The 6,396-nt window shown below is 38.1% G+C and overlaps 1 pseudogene; it reads right to left on the reverse strand.

The window, feature by feature from the left end:
- LOC125278901 overlaps window positions 1-1,622 on the reverse strand; it is a 2,274-nt pseudogene extending 652 nt beyond the window's left edge.
- Between the last annotated feature and the right edge of the window lie 4,774 nt (window positions 1,623-6,396).

Below are 6,396 nucleotides of genomic sequence, written 5' to 3' on the forward strand. Positions count from 1 at the left end.
GGTGTCAAAGTAACATCCACATGGATGGCAGGACCCAAGGTTTCCCAGCAGAACATTGTCCAAAGCATCACACTGCCTCCACCGGCTTACCTTCTTCACTGCAAAAAATGCTGTTCTTACTTAGAATTGTCTTGTTTCCAGACCAATTATCTAAAAATTCTTAGATCAAGAAGCATTTTCTTGACAAGTAAAAATTATTTTCTTGTTTTTAGGAAAAATAGGTCAAAATTAAGTGAGTTTTTCCTTAAAACAAGCAAAATAATCGTAATCCAAACTGAAAACAGGATTATATAGCTTATTTTTGGTTTGATATAAAATTATTTTGCTTACCCCACTGGCAGATTATTTTGCTTATTTTAAGGAAAAACTCACTTAATTTGTCCTGGTCCCATGTGTTCCCCAGGTAAGCGACACACACGTGATGTAAAAGAAAATGTGATTCATCAGACCAGGCCACCTTCTTCCATTGCTCCATGGTCCAGTTCTGATGCTCACTGTTGGCTCTTTCGGCGGTGGACAGGGGTCAGCATGGGCACCCTGACTGGTCTGCAGCTATGCAGCTCCATACGCAACAAACTGATGCACTGTGTATTCTGACACCTTTCTATCAGAACCAGCATTAACTTCTTGAGAAATCTGAGCTACAGGAGCTTGTCTGTTGGATCGGACCACACGGTCCAGCCTTCAATGATCTTGGCCATCCATGACTCTGTCTCCGGTTCACCACTGTTCCTTCCTTGGAGCACTTTTGATAGATACTGACCACTGCAGACCGGGAACACCCCACTTCACCTGTCAGTGCTCATAATGTTATGCGTGATCAGAATATAAATATAATATATTAATAATGCTGCTTACATTAATCATTTTACCATCCCTGATTTCTCTAACAGTCTTTGTCTCCTTGTCGTTCCCACCTCTGAATGTGAACAAGACTTTCTCCTTCCAAGGTTACAATGGACTGAAATGAGATGAAAATATGTGAGTCTGTTTTTTAGAAGTTTTATCATGATATAAACACAAATTGTCATATATGATCAAATTCATGCAGGGTAAAAGGAGATCTAAACTGCCAAAGTACTTTAAATTACTTCATGAAACTGATGTCAGATATGCTGTAGACTCAGTAAATGAATAAACACAAACCTTTGCTTGTCTGCCATCTGCAGTGGTTTCATCAAACTCCTCTCCCAGTTTGAAAGAAGGGGCTCAGTGTCTTCAAGACAACTGTGTCACCCTCATGACTGATGACAATTGAAGGTTTGGCAACACTGCCCAATTGCCTAATGGCAGAATCAACACCTGTGGGAACCAATACCAAAAAATGTGAAGCTATTACAGACAGAACAAAACTGTTATTATTATAGCCTATAAACCACACAAATTATAATTCATGCATTTAAACACTATATGCACTACTGCACCTTACACATGCAAAGATGTTACAAGGAATTCTGTCTTTCTGCAAAATAAATAACTTACCCAGTGCTTTCATGTATTCATCAAGGTTCTGGCTGTCAACCAGTATCCAAGTTGCACAAAATGCATCAACCATGTTGAGAGTTTAAAGATCAAACACACTGTGGTTCTTGTACAGTCACAGAGTTCACTGTCTCCTAACTGTCTGCGGACGGCTTATTAATACTGCGTCAGGGAGGCGGGGCTTGAGGGGAAATTTGTGCTGATTGGATAGATTTTTATTTACTGAATATGTGATTTGTACATGGCAAGAAGTGACACTGTAATTTCAATAGTCAAATCCAATAACTGGTCTGGAACTTTGCATTTGAGCGAAGATTAAAATGTTAATAATGTTACAGTTTAGTATTTTACATATAGATGACCATCTAATTAATCTAGATTAGTGGTTCCCAAACCTGTCCTGAGGTTTTATTCAGTATACATATATATATATATATATATATATATATATATATATATATATATAGTAGAATATAATGTTTAATAAACAGCTCTGTTTGAATGAAATAATGCATAACTATTTCTGAGCTGGCCATCTCTGTGGCATTTTTTGTAAGCAGATGCAATCATTTATTTTAGATATATACATTTACAGGGTTTTTTATCAATGCACACAAAAAAATGATGATTAAAACATAAACCCATTCAACATCACAGTTCATTATGAGTACAGAGACATGCAAGAATTAATCTTGAGCCTCTGCCCCATTAATCGTTAATAGTAAAGTGCCCTTTCGGTCATATTGCAGTGCCCCAGAACTTGATTTTTAAGATGCGTTTTTTTTATCTTGATCGCCACATTTTTAGAACGCAGTGTCATGTAAGAGATGCTACAAAAGATAGGAGCGTAATGGTTAAACACATCCGTCTAGCGCATTCAAATAGAAAAAACATTGGAAAAGTAGCATAGTGTAATGAAAAATGCTTTCTGTGGCCCCTAATGCTGATGAATGCTTTAATCAAGACCTCTATATTTAGTTTTTCATCAATGTCTGTGTGAGCATGAATAAGTGTCAAATGAGTTCTGAGACATGCTGGTCCTCAACCAGTGAAATAGCCTATATTCATTTCTCAAAGTCATCAAACCATTTTCAACAACATATAAAAATGTAGTAGAGTAATTTTATGAATAAAGGTGCTGAAAAACATTTAAAAGTCGTGTCGTCAGCATCCTTAGCACCCCTAATACCCACAGCAATGCTTTCTTAGGTTTCTCGCGAGGTTGCTTGCTTCAAACACCCACTCCTCTGAGGCGGGGCACGGGCAGCCACACTGACCTTCTGACCCTCTCTCCAGCTAGGGCCGGCTTCAGGGTCAGGAGAGGGGGATGAAGGACCTTGACCACGGTGGGGGATGTATCGCTCAAATGCTGCTGACTTAATCTTCTGAAACACCGTCTTAACAGCGGTAAAAAGAGTCTAGAAGGCAAAACCGTGACATCAAGGAGAAATGCTTTTTCCTTGTCCTTAAACCCCGAAAAGTTAAGCCATAGATATCACTCCATGGAAACCATGGCCACCATAGAATGACCGATGGCACGGGCTTACTTGGTGTAATGGAGGGCACGGAGGGCAAAGTCTGCAAGCTCCAGGGCTCTGTAAAAAGTGTTGCGTTCCCACAAGAAACTTTGCATTTGCTCATAAAAGCACTTTAAAAACAGTATTCCCCCCACCTCATATTATTTTCATATGAAAATATCACAGTGGTTTTGCAAGTGACTGCAAATTTTCTTGGGGGAATGTAAGTGTTTTGTCAAAGAATGCAAAAGCATTGAAATTGTAACAAACTGCATGGAGACACGAAGGTTGAGGATCCAAATGCAGTATTTATTAGAAGGAGTAATCCACAATCAAGTCCAAAAGCAGACAAATGGTCGAACACAGATGGACAATCCAAAAAAAGATATCCAGAACACAGGCAAACCGAACAAGGGAAAACACCATGGTGTATGTCCTACACCTTGCCTATTCAACTTACGGAAAAAACAAAATTGGTTCTGCATTCGTTCCATAAGTAGAATAGGGAAGGCGTAAGACATACAGCGTAAGCTTTTTGAAGAATACAGAAGTGCAGTTTTGGCGGAAGCACGTGCAAGGTGACCATTTGTGTTTATAAAGCATATACAGTTGTATTTTTTTTCGAAAATGACTGATGGTTTCACTAGATACGACTCTTATTCCTCGTCTGGTATCGTTTAAAGCTCTTTGAAGCTGCACTGAAACTGTAATTTTGACCTTCAACCGTTTGGAGTCCATTGAAGTCCACTATAAGGAGAATAATCCTGGAATGTTTTCATCAAAAACCTTCATTTCTTTTCGACTGAAGAAAGAAAGACATAAACATCTCAGATGTCATGGGGGTGAGTAAATTATCAGGAAATTTTAATTTGAAAGTGAACTAATCCTTTAAATCTTTTCTGATTAATAAAACTCTTCCACAGACCCAGTTAGCTGGAGAGCATAGTCCAGGAACTCACTCAGTGATCCTCGAGGACCATCACTGGTAAGCTTTGACTGCAGCGTGTTAGTCCTGGATGTGGTCCTCAAGTAAGCAGACGAACAGAGGGGATATTTGCAAAATATTTGCTTTTAAAGGGTTAGTTCACCCAAAAATGAATGTTCTGTCATTAATTACTCACCCTCATTCGTTCCACACCTGTAAAACTTTCGTTCATCTTTGGAACACAAAGAAGATATTTTTGATGAAATTTGAGAGAATTCTGTCCCTCCATTGACAGCCTATGCAACTTCCACTTTCAAGCCCCAGTAAGGAAGTAAAGACATCATTACAGTACTCCATGTGACTCCAGTGATTTAACCTCAGTTTTGAAGTGATGCAAGTGCTTTGTTTGTACAAAAAACATAATTTACCACTTTAATTACAAAATATTAATCTCCAACACACGTTCTTGAGAGCACCACAACGCATGCGTGTTGTGTTGACACGCGTCAGAGATTAATATTTTGTTATATTTTATTTCATCAGAGATGTTACACACACTCTATCATCAGATCATCTCATAGACTATCATTACTTTTCTGTCTTGTGTTAACCTGATCTCTGACCCTCAAACTGACCCTCACAGAAACCTTCGAGTAAAGACAAACATCATCTGGACCGTTTATGAGGCGTTTAAAAAAAGACACAGAAAATCTCCTGAGGAGTCACTTGTAATGATATTTATGGCCAAATGATTTTCACAATATAAAAAAAAATGCAGACAGAATCACTGAATCCAGTGATGAAAATATGGAATTTGAATACAGTATAACACAGAATGAGATGGAATTTGTTCATTTTGCAATATTAAAAGTGCCCTAGAACCAGTTTTCACAAGATGTAATATAAGTCTAAGGTGTCCCCTGAATGTGTCAGTGAAGTTTCAGCTCAAAATACCCCATAGATTTTTTTTACAGTTTTTCTCAGTCGCTTTGGTGCATTTCTCACATCACTCTTTACATTTGCACAACAGTTAGTTCAACCTCCACAACATTTAGTCATTTGTGCACATCATAGTAACAGTTTCTCATTCCTTCGAACAAATTGCAAATGCTTTTGGACATGCATCAATTGCTTTCATACAACTCTCTGCTGTTTTATAACATTATCATTTGCTTATGTCATGTCAGTCAAAATTAACTATACTTGTGAATGCTGAATAGTCATTCCATATAAAACTAATAGTCCTCATTTCATTGCTTGAGTCATTACATACAAAAATGTTGAACTAGTTGTCAAAATCTGTCAAGCAAATTTTACACATTTTTGTAAAATCTTTTTTTTCCTGAAAATGTCTCCTAAATTGAACAATTTCTCTCAAGTGAATCTCAACTTTCACTGATGAGAAGGGGTGTGTGAAGCATTAGTTGCAACCAATGATAAGCCACTTCTCTACAATCACTGTCAGAGGTGAATCCCATAAACCCCCACTTTACAAGCATATACGAACCAAGCAGGTGTACTATTTCTACAATACTGTGACACAGAAATGGAAGGTCAGCCTCGTGGAAGAGGGGTAAGGGTGCGGGGAAGAAGGGGAAGGGGACAAAACAGGGGAAGAGGAAGAAGAGGCCAATAGGCAGATCCCTGATGAAATCAGGGCTACAATTGTGGATCATGTTGTCAATCACGGCCTCACAATGGCTGAGGCTGGTCGAAGGGTGCAGCCAAATGTTGGGAGAACCAATGTAAATTCAATTATTCAAACATTTCGTTGGAAGAACATGTGTGTATAAATGGACAGTAATTCAGCACTAAACAATCTGCACTGCACTACTGTCATCATGTCATACATGAAGCTTGCAGTGGGACAAGAACTTGTCACTGTACAATTTACATTTAGACGTACAGCTTTACTGCATCACACATTTAGTGTATTGTAGTGTACAGTAGTGTTACAGTAAAGATTTGCCATATGTACTGCAATATTGTTTACAGTTGTGCACAGCTCTACCCAAAGGGAGTTTATGTTTGTTGCAAATAAGGGTGTATTTTTTCTTTTGCACAATGCTGTGAACAAATTAGAATTGCAAAGAGCATATGCAGTAAAAATGTGAAACATACATATTCAGTGTCTTGTACTCAGTTACCTCACTAAATACAGTAATGTGTAACTTTACTGTATTTTTCAAATGGCTGTGCAAATAGTATATAGTGCTGTCTTGAGCATTTTCAGGTAGTGTCACCAAGATCTGACTTTTTTGCATTGGAAAACATTGACAGAGTAAACTGTCATAATGAAAACATGACAAAGCCATTTGACTATCTTGTTCATAAACAATGGTGTCAGGACTGTTCATCTTGATGACACTGACACTTTCATTGACATGAATACGTGCTTTTGAGGAATGACCTATCCATTTTGAGCAAGTGACACGCTTTTGCAGGTTATCAACTAGGTTTTGCAGTTTGTAC

The sequence above is a fragment of the Megalobrama amblycephala genome, linkage group LG11 (genome assembly GCF_018812025.1).
Source record: "Megalobrama amblycephala isolate DHTTF-2021 linkage group LG11, ASM1881202v1, whole genome shotgun sequence".
Classification (NCBI taxonomy): domain Eukaryota; kingdom Metazoa; phylum Chordata; class Actinopteri; order Cypriniformes; family Xenocyprididae; genus Megalobrama; species Megalobrama amblycephala.